At 40.8% G+C, this 14,391-nt stretch overlaps 1 protein-coding gene across 1 annotated transcript in view; it reads left to right on the forward strand.

Annotated features, from left to right (window-relative positions):
• Positions 1-6,128: 6,128 nt before the first annotated feature.
• The window catches only part of LOC124616523 (thyroid receptor-interacting protein 6-like), a 535,347-nt gene continuing 527,084 nt past the window's right edge, over positions 6,129-14,391 (forward strand). The window contains exon 1 of the mRNA XM_047144838.1: positions 6,129-6,538. The gene's annotated coding sequence lies outside the window, so the exon portion shown is untranslated. The remainder of the gene's footprint in view (positions 6,539-14,391) is intronic.

Below are 14,391 nucleotides of genomic sequence, written 5' to 3' on the forward strand. Positions count from 1 at the left end.
CAACACTTTAACCACAGCTGAGGACCTCGTTTAAATAGTGAACCCTGTCCTACTAGCCTTCTTCTTCTTCTTCTTCTGATGCCAGGTTGATCCAGTTACTTTCTTTTACATCAATGTTCTCATTCTTCATCTTACAGAAAGGTTGGAAATTGAGATTTGCTTTGGAATTCTAGTTTACAGAATTCGAAGAGCATGTTCTTTCCATATAGTGTTGATTTGCATTAATTTTAATTGTTGGTAGCAAACCTAATCCTGTCCCTACCTAGTAATTTCTAATTCTGTTCACTCTGCTGTAGCATTATACCACATGAAGTACTTCATGTCGTATATTCTTATTTGCTTGTCGTCTATCCTGCTTGGCGTTTTATTACAGGATAATTCCCTGATGATGTTACAAACTTTCAGACATGATGGAGAGGATAAATGTATCAGTTTAAGGTAAGGGAGCTTGGTCCAGGAACAACCGGGTCAGAAGTTAAAGACGAAAATTACTCTGACGATTCTGACAGTAGAATACAATTAACAGTACTGTTGCTGTTATGATTGTGGGGTTGGTAACTTTCAGATGTGATAGTATGGGACCAAAACAAGGAAAAAAGCCTTGCAAACATGCGTTCTAAAATGCATACCTTAAAAGCTATGGGCACTTGGTCAGAAGAAGAGATATATGTTTCACAGTGTCGAAGATGGACAATTGCTCATAGCTCTTAAGATACGCACTCATGTTTACCAGACACTTCTTGCTTGTTTTAGCCCATACTGTCTCCTTTGACAGTGGCCTACTCTACGATATTAGCAACAACATTACCGGTACATGTATTCCACTATCAGCCATATTCGAACGATTTTCATTAAAACTATCGACTCGGTCGTTTCCGCGCACACCTCCCTCACATAGAATTGATTCATCTACCCATCTCCATCATCCCTGAAACTTTGTAACATCATCACAAAATCTCCCTGTATATTAATGCTTGTAGCTGTTGTGTTAGTTATTAATTAAGCATTGTCTTGGTAGTGAGTTACATCATACTTAAGACTGTAAAAGTGTAGTGAGTGCTCCAGTGTTGTCCTGTTGATGATGAGTTTTGATGGAACTGGATCTTTATGAAGAACTCGGTTACTAAAGTCTTAGCAATTCAAACTTCTGTTAAACTGTAAGTGCATCACAGCAAGTACAGTTCTAATTAAAACCTTTCAACCATTAAGAGTAAAGGAATGACTTTTTTGAGACACGATTCAGGTGCCTCAAAATTTGACATCGACGGAATGACATTGGAGAAAATGAAAACAAATTTCCAGTATCTTGAATGTAACATAATTTACTAGCAGGACGAAGATGTTATTAATAAGACTGATACTTCTCAGATAATACACGCCAAAATTTCAATGTCATTTACCCATATAATACGTTGCAATTGTTTTCTGTCGAACTCTGGGGTCTTTCCACCAAATATCACAAGACTTGAAGTGGGGTCTGGGAGCTTACAATTGGAAACGTTTGGGAGGTCCTTTATATTATAGCTAAGAGAAATATTCTGGAAACCTTCGTTAGCCACCTTTGCTTAGGAACTGGAATGAATGGACGTAACTTGTTGGAAAGAACATGCCCCACTCAAAAAACCAGTTGAAATGATTCACACATGGCAGGTAAGTTGTAGATAACGAGAAATATCATGCACAGCTGTTTACACTTGTCCTCGCACTTGGCTTCCGAGGAGAGGTTAGCGAACTATACCTTTAAAATTACACCAGAACCACATTAAGATATACCAGAGGACGTGTGAATGAACCAACTGAGAACAGTAGAGACTACGTTCCAAACCCTCGCCTAACAAAGATGTACAGTATCGTAAACAGGGTAGCTTACCATCATACTACCTGATCAGCTGTTATCGCCATCTTGGTTACTGAACGTTGTGGAAGGCGTTCGAGATTGATAAGACTGAATTAAGGTGTGAACGATTTGACTTTCGACTGGCTTCATGCGATCCACTCCGAGTTACTCCCCTTAAACACAATGTCCTGGATATATTCTATTCTCTTTTATCCACTACGGTTTTTTCGCTCTACGTCTCCCCATAATACGATGGAAGTTATTCCCTGATATCTCAAAACATATCCTATTATCCTGTACCTTCTTGTTGTCAGCGGTTTCCTCATATCCCTTTCATCACCGATTCTTTTGAGAATCATCTCATTTCCAACACTAATTTTCAAAATACTTCTGTAATCTTCGATTCCATTCTTTTCCGGTTTTCTCCACATGCTGCGTATTCACTTCCATACAATTCCGTGCTCAAAACGTACGTTCTCAGAAATTTCTTCTTCGATTTAAGCTCTACGATTGATACTTTAATACTCGTAGAGTTCTTTTAGCGAGGACTGCCCCCTTCACCCGTGGTAGGTTGCTGCAGGTTGCTTCTTATGCCCTCTTTTCTTTGTCTGTTATGTGTTGCTTTGCTGCCAAGGTAGCACAATGCCTTCACTTTGTCTGTTCATGCATCCCAATTCTGAAGTTGAGTTTATAGCTAGTCTGATTTCTGCTATTCCTCACCATGTTCCTAGTTGGACACATGAGACATTCCATTTCGGAGATCGGTAGGGAATTCAGGATTCTAAAATCAATAGTATAATGAGTGTGCCGAGAACATCTCACTTCAGGCATAACCTCTCACCACGGACAAAGCAGTGACCGACGGCCTTCACTTAACGGCCGAGAGCAGCGACGTTTGCGTAGAGCCGTCGGTGCTGACAGACAAGCAACACTGCGCCAGCTAACCTCAGCAATCGGTGTGAGACGTACGACGAACGTATCCCATAGGACAGTGCGGCGAAATTTGGCGTTAATGGGCTGTGGCAGCAGACGACCGACGCGAATATCTTTGCTAACAGCACGACATCTCCTGTTGCGCCTCTCCTGGACTCTGACCATATCGGTTTGAGCTTAGACGACAGAAAAACCGTGGCCTGGTCAGATGAGTCCCCATTTAAGTTATTAAGAGCTGATGGTAGAGTTCCAACGCGGCACAGACCCCACGAAGCCATGGTCCTAAGTTACCAACAAGACACTTTGCAAGCTTGTGGTGGCTCCTTAATGGTGTAGGCTGTGTTGAAATGGAGTGAACTGGCTCTTACGTTCGGCTGCATGGAGACCATTTACAGCCATTCCTAGACTTCATGCTCCTAAATAATTACGGAACTTTTACGGAAGATAATGGGCCTTTTGACTGGGCCAGAATTGTTACTGGTTTGAAGATCATTCTGAACAATTCGATCGAATGATGTGTCCACCTTACTCCCAAAGCTATGCAATGTGTAGTACTAACACTTTACCCTGTTTGTGAGCTCAAAATCTCACACATTATACAGGGACGATGGCTCAGTTTTTCATGCTAGCAGCCGGGAAGTTGCAACTTACAAAATGGTCCTGGCATCAGCTTATAGTGTGTGACAGTGTGTGTGGTGTGTGTAGCGTATGCACTGACTGGAGTGAGAATGAATGACAATGTAGTAGTAATGGTTGCACTGCCAAATAACTTCTTTGCGAAGCAGTATCGTACAGTAGGGATAAATCGAATGAGGTAGCATTGCTTTAAGAAGACTAGTGTTGTAATTAGGAGGATAGAGGCTTCAGTCTTCATGAGTCCATCCTGATTCAGAATTTCTGTAGTTTCCCTAAATTAGTCTATGCAGATGACAAAATTACTTCAGGCAGATGCCGGGATGGTTCCTGCTTTAAACCCACGTCCCATGCTTGTCACGCTATACATGTAAATGTGTAAATGCCTGTACATATGAATTATTTATTTTTGTTGTTCTTAAGACTGTAACACCACGAAATGTCCAGTATCCTTGTGAAGGGCATCTACGGGTAAGTAAGACTACTACTACTACTACAACTACTACTACTACTATTACTACCACCACCACCACCACCACCACCACCACCACCACCACCACCACCACCACCACCTTTACACAGGACGTCACAAAGCTCATGGCAGCGTTGTAGAAGACTGACAAAAGTACATCGACGTGTAGGGTATTTAGGATCGTTAACAGTGGAAAACGCCTGGAAATGGATCATGGAGGAATGAGTGCTTATACTGGTTTATGCTTTCACTATAGTTACACACTTACCTCATATTTTATTTTTCAGTTCTTTGCCTTTAAGTAAAACTCTCTTGAGTTCTAGATTCAGATTCCGTTTCAGCGGACCGCAGTATCAGGTACCGTATCAGAAACTGGTTTTTATGTCGGTCTGGATGAACCACTTCATGCACGTAGTGTTGATTGAGATGCATATTCTCTGTCGCTTTTTAACCGAAGCTAACGCTTAACAAAAACTGTTTAACAAGGGGGCCGTCCATACGGTAAATCACGAATTTTGATAGGCTTCAAATATGCTGTAGAGGCACTTACCCTGAGTACCTGGCTATCCAGTTTTTTAGCGACGGGCCTTGGTTTTTGAGAAAATCAATTTTGAAGTTCGTTGCATGCTATGTATACCCAAACATTACATAGGTTCCAAGCAAGTCAGCGTAGCGCAGAGGTAAAGGTTCACGGCTACCGCGCTAGAGGTACCGTGTTCGAATCCTGCTCCCATATTTTTTTATGTATGCAACATACGTCCGGAAAATTTGGTCCTAACGTTCAAAAACAAGTGGACGGATTAACTGGGCAATACAGAAATGTAGTCGTGTCCTGCACGAAATCTGGGAAGTTCACGAAACTGGTGTACGAAGAATTTTTGCGTTCTGTAATTCTTCCTTACATTATCGATTCGTGGGGAGGTCAAACCGATTAAACTTTATACGATCATCGATTCACTGATGAAAGGAAAGCGAGCACCTGCATCCTAAAAGTTTCTCCTCAATCGTTGTCCATTGTCTCTAATGACCACCGGGTCGACGGAACGTTTAAATATAGCCTTACTTCGTTCCCGCACAATACGCGTAGGTTTCTAGTCGTAACCTGAGGTACTCCGCATCACTTTTACTCGCTTTATGATAGTTACGTAATCTAGAAACGGGAATATCATTCGTAGATGCCTTCACGGCAAATCGTGATAGATTCCTTGTAATACAGCATTTCTCGTGAGAATCTGTCATCCAAACCATAGAAAAATGGTTGCACGGTGTGAAAAATAATTTCACTAAAATCCTTCTGGGTACAGTGCCGCGTCGTCTTATAAACACTTAGAATGTTAAAAATACTAAAATATTTGCAACACGGTCAAAAGGTCCAATATTTTATTATTTTGACATTTTAAGTATTTTTTTTTTAAGATGACACGGTAGTTCACCCAGCAGGATCGTATTGATATTGACACACGCCGCGGTAGCTTGTGTATTTGCTGATTTCTGTTCAATGCCTCATTTTGATACAGAGTCGTGTATGGTGAACCTGAAGTGCTTCGTCTCTGCGCTGTGTATGTGTTTGTGTGTGTGTGTGTGTGTGTGTGTGTGTGTGTGTGTGTTTGGAGTTGCCTGAGTTCAGAAAACTGCAGCTACGGGAGCACGAAAGGCGCCTGGTTCGAGCCGAAAGGTGCGGGATTACTTCACTTGTTGGTGCTGAACAGTAGCCGCTCAGAGAAGGCAGCGACTCACACACACACACACACACACACACACACACACGGCCGCGGAGAGCGAGCAGAAGAGATGATGAACAATATCTCGTTACCGAAGAATTGCTACAATCACCACCGCGTCCAGATTATTATTCGGTCCCATTCACGCGCCCGCCGACAATTCTTCATTTGCGTATTTCATTTGTCATTTGTCTGGTATTGTCGCTGCGCCCGGGCATGTCCCGGTAATTCAGGGTTTTGTAAATACCGCGGCAAGCCCCTCCTCCGGCCGTCACTTGCCTTTACCCCCGGGCCTCTCCTGGTCGACCCCGCACTTTCATCTCTTCTCTTGCGTCTCTCTCTCTCTCTCTCTCCCTCTCCCCCTCTCGCTCTCTCTCTCTCTCCCCAGCCGTGCCAGAGTTGCTCCCCTCCTCCCTGCCGCCTCGCCGGGGCCCCCTCTACCTCGCCACTCTGCGCGCTCTGCCACGGGGGAGGGGGAGAAGCTTTTTGGAGCGTCGGCGTTCAGAAATACGCCATTAGCTGTATTAGTGTGTGCGCGACCGCCGTGCGAGACGCAGCAGCGTAACCGCGTCAGCGCCGCGCGTGCCCCGGCCGACAACTGAGCGTCGCATGTTTGATGCACGTGCGCGGTACACGTTCCTCCGCCGAGCGCTGCTATCGCCTCTGCGTGTGCTGTGTGACTGTGCGTCCTCGCCTGTATTCTATCGCAATTCTACACTGCTGTCATGAGGAGGTGTCAACAACAACGCTCCGAAACGTCGTCGACATGGGCGGCTGCTGAAAAGTGCACGCGTCTGCGCTCCTCGCTCACACTCTTCGTGTCGACGCATGAATCCCTAGTGTGAAAGTTACTCAATGAGGAATGAGCGCGGCTGCAGCGAAATGGGAGTAACTGCGCTTAGGCTGTGAAACGAGAAGAAACGAGCATCTACCCTTCTGGAGGTAGGTTGATACTAAGATGTTTAGAACTCAGGTTTCTTATACGAAACGCTTTATGCAATCGTGAATGACGTGTGTAAGTGTACCTGTGTCGTGGGCACAGAGTAACGAGACAATTCACAAAAATTTTGCGATAGTGGTTAATCATAATTATTCTTCGTACAACACCCACAGAAATGCGTTATTATATCTCATATTTACCTAAGTACGAATCACCGAAACTGTCCACCTTTTGCTCTGCTCTTACAGTACCAGCAATTAAGAAATCGACCTTTCACCGCATGTGTTTACGTCTTCCTGGCAGTATGTATTTCGTCTCTTGTTTTCTTATATTGTCATATCCTACTGCTATACTTAAAGCGTGGTCGAACGATAGCTATGGTTTCTCCTGCTTATAGCCCATAATACGAACATATTACACTGTTCACAAATTCTTTGTTGCTCCGCGTTAAAAAAAGAAAGTCCATCACCACTGTTTTCTTATTGCCAACACCTAACGCGTCATTGTAGGGGTCTGGCTGCGCCACGTTTTATTATCGGACGCTGATAGCGCAGTATGACTGTTTCTTCGCTAGTTTTCGTCCCCTCTGACACGAAAATAAAAGATTTCTGGATAATAACGAGCTCTGAAGAGAAGAACGGGACGCCCGTTATTAATATCATTCTGACTCGAAGCTACTGTCAGCATTGATGACTGGCGAGAAACGAATGCATCGGTGATTCATCGGAAAAACTACAAAGTTCTGGGATCATCCGTTAATACTCCTAGTATCGGCGTTATTCCTCTTTTTCCGGTTGTCACTGTCGTCAGGCGAGAGAGTACGTAGCGGAAAGATACAAAGCATGTTTTGCGTTAGGCTGTGTGTGAATCGCTTCTCTTTGAAGTTGCAAAGAAATTGCATAGAAACAACGCCGTAATAAGCCACAAAGTGTCGCATTAATTTTTTACAACGCGTGTGGAAGGTGTGCATCTCGTCTTCGGATCCATGACCTGTACATCATTTGGTTTATTCTTTGTTTGGTGTTTGCCTGTGTATTTCCAGCGAACACTAACAACACGAAACGGACATTTTACTGTTTTCGTCAAATTTAGCTGACGATATAGTATTAAATACCGAAAAGCTTTGTGCAAAACTAGTCTAGTAAACTGTGACTGGTTGCGGTATACAATTTGTGTTTACACACCCACAATAGGCTTACTCCCAGAATGTCCGCTTTCTAAGCTGCGCGCGTGCAAAACTTAACAGTGATGTCACGTGTTTTCCGTACTCGACTAAATTATAACCATATCTCAGATCCATCGTCTGTTAATTCTCCGACCCCTTTATTTCGATAGGCTGTGTCTTTTTTTTTCCTGAATTCCGTTTTAAAACAAAGACCACATTCGCGCTGGTATCTGCGTCGACGAAGCTGAAACCATTGTTTCTGTTCGCTTATCGCAGTCCGACTGCCGCTATCGATACTTGCCCTTGAGCAGCGGTGCGATAGGAGGCGCGCGAGGGTTGTCGATTCCCCCTTGTCTGCTACAGTAGACCACCGGTAATTTTCCCACTGTCCGCCTAAGAAATGTTGTTCGTGCATAGCCACGGGTTGCGAAACCGCCTGTCGTAACCTCGGCTGGTCAGCCGACAAGGCGGAAAAGAACTGGTCAGGTTTGTTTGTCAGTATTGCTGCATCAATTATTCGCTCCCAGGCTGGAGCAGTCTCGGAAAAACTGCGCATTGCTTCTTCGACCGTCATTATTACGAGAATTTTACGTAAGATCTTATGCTTGTGCTGGTACAGCAGTCCCTTCTTTAGCTGCGACTCTTGACAGAAGAGCTTTTTCGAAAAGATTTTAAACGGCGGTTGGCTGACCGGAGTAAGAGGAAGATTATTTACGAAATTAATTTCACCCTCCAGGGGGAAAGATCAAAACAAATTGCGAAACGATTTAGAAAAGATATGGTGCAAAAATTGGCAATTGACCCTAAACAATTAAAAGTGTAAGGTCATCCACTTGAGTGCTAAAAGAAATCCGTTAAACTTCGGTTACACGATAAGTTAGTCAAATCTAAAAGCAGTAAATTCGCCTAAATACCTAGGAATTACAGTTACGACCAACAACTTACATTGGATTGAACACACAGAAAAAGTTGTGTGAAAGGCTAACCAAAAACTGCGTTGTATTGGCAGGACATTTAGACAGATCTACTAAAGCGACTGCCTACACTACGCTTGTCCGCCCTCTTTTAAAACACTGCTGCGCGGTGTGGGTTCCTTACCAAATAGGATTGGCGAAGTACATCGACAAAGTTCACAGAAGGGCAGCGCGATTTGTATTATCGCGAAATATGGGAGAGAGTGTGACTGAAATCATACAGGATTTGGGTTGGACATCATTAAAACAAAGGCGTTATCTTCTCGCGAAATTTCAATACCAACTTTCTCCGCAGAATGCGAAAATATTTTGTTGACGCCGAGCTACATAGGAAGAAACGATTACCATAGTAAAATAAGCGAAGTCAGAGGTCGGACGGAAAGATATAGGTATTCGTTTTTCCCGCGTGCTGTACGAGAGTCGAATAATAGAGAATTGTGCGGGTGGTTCGATGAACCCTCTGCCAGGCACTCGGATGCGATTTACAGAGTATCCATCTATATGTAGATGTAGAACAAAAATTGTGAAACAGATGATTGCTATTTGGTTGCTAGAAAGAAACAAAGTTCTTGTTTGTTTGCGGTAATCCGCCGCTAGGTCATGATCGGCAGAAGTAATTGAAGTAATATTATTCACGTGAGAAATGCTCAGCCAGTGACAACGGAGAGAACAATCCTATAATGCTAACAAAATGTGCAAAATCTCGGTTGTATAGAATTAGTCCACACACTCCTAGCAATTACACTGGTTCACGAACTGCAGGATGATAATATACGAGCGGGAGACATTTAGCTCAGATGGAGCCCAATACCTCATTAACATTTGTAAAAACGTAATGAATAAAAACCGCTAAGAACTGATGATGAAATAAACTTTTATTAATTATCAGTTTTGATCATCAAGTAACATAAACTCATTTATGTACATAGTGTGTATGGCAATGTTCTCACTATGACGACAAAAAAACATAAAAAATACTACCAAAAGATATAGAAACTACCGTTCATTGTATTGACACGTTTCACTACTGACAGCAGTTAACTGTAACGGATAGTAGTTTATTTTCTAACGCCACAGTAAGAAAATAACCATACAGGTTGATGTAAATAATTTTACGGTGCCTTATGATCGAAAGTGGTAATTTGGGAGATTCAGAAATACAGCGCAAAAAAAACAGAAGAGTTTTTTGCATCAAGCTGCGAAATGTGTAACGGTTTCAGAAACGAAGAGAAATGGCATGGTTGTCTCGATGACACACAAAAGGTTTTTCAGCAGTTAATTTAGATTTTGAAATTTACGTTACTTCCCTTGATCTTGAAATTCCCTTAGTCATCGCCTGAAGTTTGAAAAGTTAAAAATGTAGATTGAAATAGAAGCCTTAATATTTTTGGCACCGGTTTCTTCACAAATTATTCGTTCTTCTTTTCGGTGTGACTTGTGAGTCACAGGAAACGGAAGCGACAATCGATATATACGAGTATATGTTCTCGATAGTTCGCTTTCATATCGCGCTAGGTGCTGTCAAAATTTCTTATCAAAGACTTGGATGTGCTCCTAAATTTAGAATCGATAACAGGTAAAATAAAAAAAAAAAAAACATTTGCTGTCTTTGCACGAACTGACACTACATATTTTAGAACATTTGATCTCAACACAATAAACTCATCACACTCATGTCTTCGCGGAGGATATACGATGCTCGATTGTGGAAAACTATTTACAGTGTTTATATTGTATCTTGGATACAGACTGCACGAACAAGCTATTTGCTCCCCGTTGATGTTAGTATCGACTGTATGTAAAAATACATGTACGGGTAGCTTGCTGCTGTTGACCCTCTCACCGAGGAATCTTCTACTGATGGCTTGATAAGTTAGACTTACCCCGAAAACAATTTAAAGTATATTTACACCAGAGCAATACTCCACCGGGATATAATAATACAGAATATACGTTGTGAATATGTGCGCTTCTGTTTGGAAACATTTTTCGTCTTCGGCATATCGCTCATCTTACTTACAAAACGAGCTACGTACGTCATCGTTCTTCCCCTTTCTCTGAACTATTTCATGAACGAAATTACCTACAGATATCGAAATTTTCAACTCCAGCTCTTCCATTTTTTTTGGACTTTAGCAGGTGATTTTTATGTTAAAAATGTTAGCGTGACTATTATACTTAAGAGTAACAGTTTACCATGGAATGGTCGGCCACCCACTTTATTGCGGAATAATATCGTATTATTTTGCCGAGAGGAGTTACAATTAACTCATGCAATAATTAGCGGTGTTCATGACGTAAGCTCGAACAATAATGCGACACTACTAGGCAGTAAATTTGTAAACAAAGTTGTGTTCGATGAAACTCTAAATACATAATAGCGACAGAGAATGTGTTTAGTCGCTGCATAATAGCAAGCGAGCTGCTTTTAGTCATAGATCGAAGGTATTCAGTAGTTTGCAACAATCATGTTAATTGGTAATTGGGTGGATACACACTTTAGAGGTTGATCTGTTCATCGTAACTCGGAGCGTTTGTTTCGTAAACATTTGAAGCAGAAATAGTGAGTAGCAACTGGTGTTTCAGTTAATGTTTGAATATACTTTTTTTAATTATTCACTAAGCGTTTCACTGGTCAGTCCGTCATCGTCAAATACAAAACATGTTTCAGATCATGATGCCAGCGCAACTCTTCAAATTAATTGTGGATTAAAAGGGAATGCTCTTATATATCTGTCACTAAGAAGCAGAAGACGAGTTTTCTACGTTTGGTTCCCGGCAGGTGATTTGCGCACAGGCCTTTTTAGTTGGAAGTTTTTAAAATTTATTTAAAATAAATTGTGTAAGGAATAATGATTCTCGTGAAAAAATTGACACTTAGTATCGTTTCACATATAAACCCGATCTCATTTTCTAAAATAACGGTATAGCTATGAAATATAATTTTAAATTAATCTCAAACGTTTTCTTCCATTGAAGACATCCATTAAGACAATATGGTTGCTATACAGTATTTGGAGTAATTTTCATACTGCTGTTATAATCTGTGTAATGTACCAGCTCAGTGATACAAAATGAATGAGAATGAATTAGTTAATAACATGGAAAAGAGTAACGTTTGCTTAAAAAAAATTGCGTTCTCGAGTATACTGTACACGAAGCGTTTGATTTCCGAGTCACATACCGGATTCAGGATGGAACATTGATGCCCGCATGCCAACACATCTGTTCAAAGCATCCGGATTACCCGTTATACTCAGGGATGAACACAGTTTACCAGTCCAGCATGATTCATTTGCCACTTTAATGGTCGTTATTTAGTACATCTCCCATATTTAAGCTTTCCGGTATTTACGTATTAGTCATTTCCATATATGGGTTTTGCACAAGATTTTTATCTCGTTTGTCAGGTTTTTATTGTGACATTTTATTCAGTGGTGTTTTACCACTAATAATCATTGCTACCTTACGATCCGGTTAAACATTGACAGTCCATATTATTCGTCCCTGTTTTGTTACCATGAACTCGTATAAAGCCACATTCTGGCTTCTACAAATGCTACAGAACAACTGTCATCACAAATGCACAACATCCTCTCGCCTGATGATTTTTTTCCTTAAGTAATATAACATTTACCTTCATCATATGGCCGGTACCTTCTTACATAGTTCACTGATGGCTTTTGAACTGACATTATTATCGCGCTAACGTATCTGACGAATTAAAAATAAATGTCTGGGAATCCACTCAATAAATTCTTCTTCTTCTTCTTCCTTAGATTATTGTATCATAATAAACAACAGTAAATAGCTGTCGGTATGATCAGGGAAGTAAACAAACAGCTTACACGTAAGTAACTGAGAATATCATTAAGAATTTTGTACTTTATATGAAACTGCTTCAGAGGTTTATACAGTTTCCGTAAAGCATGAAAATAAGCAATATATACTCGTCAATACGGTATTATCATCTATTAATACTTAAATTTATCCGTGGTTTAAGGTATTTGTTGGGGTCAGTGACTATATTATAAATTTATCAAGTAATTTCTTCTACTCCAATCACTTCTTGCTAAATTTATTAGCACGACTCGTTTCGCAAGGTGCATTACAGCTACATGTATATTATGTTAATCTGAAATGCGAGAAAGGTTATTTTTGTGTGTGTGCCAGTAAGGTTATGTATCGAAATCTAACCTTTTTTGCTCGAAATTTGCCTGCCACAAGGAGACCAGTGAAGAATACGACATAGTCACTTAATACTTCCATATTGAAATTTATACATTCCAGAGATTCTTAAATGCAGTTAACATAACCTCACTGGCACATCCAGAAAATAATCATCACACTTCACATTAATGTACATGTAAGTGTAATGCTTTGGATGATGGCAGAATGCTCCCGAAACGCGTTATGATAAAAAATGCCAGTAAAAAGCGGCAGAATCAGTAAAAATTGTTTCATAAATCTATTCATACGTAACTCTTACTTGTATGAGATCACGTATTCATAAAATAACACTTTTTCGGCTTCAGTCACGTTTATTTCCCAGTAGTTATTAGTACAACACATTTGCCAGCCACCATCAAGTGCGGAACTGTTACTTATAAATTCACTGTTAATGACTGATTTCTGCGAAGTGTGAATACTTTTTTTCCTGTCTGTACCACTGACATCATACTCTGAAAATCGAAACATAACCTCGTTGGTATACCCAGGTTCACAGGAATCTATAATTTAACAGTTTATGTACAAGTAACAGTTACCCATGTCGTTACGGCAGCATGCTACCGAAAGGCGTTGTGCCAATAAACTTTGGAAAATAAAATGGACCGAAGTTGAGAAAGAGTTGTTTTATAAATTTCTTAATACAATCCCAGACATCGATCAGTTTCATGCAGAACGACTGAACTTAAGTTTCGCATTACTTATATATAAATTTCCATGTATGTTTTGTAAACTGATGCCTCTCGCGCTAAGAGGAAGGTGACTAAGTGCAGCTGGTGTTCTAAACAGAAGATAGACATCCCGCAGTGCTGAGGCCACTAGGAGAGTAATATAAGTTTCCCCTCATATTGCGTCGGATGAGAAATTTGCAGATTTTGCGATGTATCTGTGCTAGAGATAGCTGGCGAACGGTCGATGGTTGACAGTTGTCTATTATTACGTGTCGCTACTTTTGCGATTAGGTCCACGTATTCATTTTGACGTATTTCTTGTTGGACAACCACGTGTATATTTTTGATAGTTACAGTGATATTCCCCACTTATTGCAGTATATACGAGAGATTGCGTTATTAGCTTCTCCGTACTGCAGTTCTTGACAGTGTCTTAGAATTTACTATTGTCCGAATTTCCTTTAATCTGAATGACTTTACCAACATTAATACCAGTGAAATGGTTAGTGCAGGTTACCAACGAAACTGAAAGGAGAAGAAGAATTGCGAAGTGTTCTTTCTGTCTTTTGAATATGTTCAAAGAAACTAAAATTTAATAAAGCTTGACATGGCCAAGTTATGGAGCACGTGATCTGAATGTTCAATCTTTGTGACTTGTTACTGTATGTTTCTGTTTTGAACGTGTACTATGATACTGATGCGTAATATGTGTGTTTTTACATAATTTCCACATTCGCCATTATCTATAGAGTAAGACACACCAGTAATAACTAAATTAGAGTAACGGCACAATAATAATGCAGCAACTCACACACGTA

This window comes from Schistocerca americana, chromosome 5 (assembly GCF_021461395.2).
Source record: "Schistocerca americana isolate TAMUIC-IGC-003095 chromosome 5, iqSchAmer2.1, whole genome shotgun sequence".
Classification (NCBI taxonomy): Eukaryota; Metazoa; Arthropoda; class Insecta; order Orthoptera; family Acrididae; genus Schistocerca; species Schistocerca americana.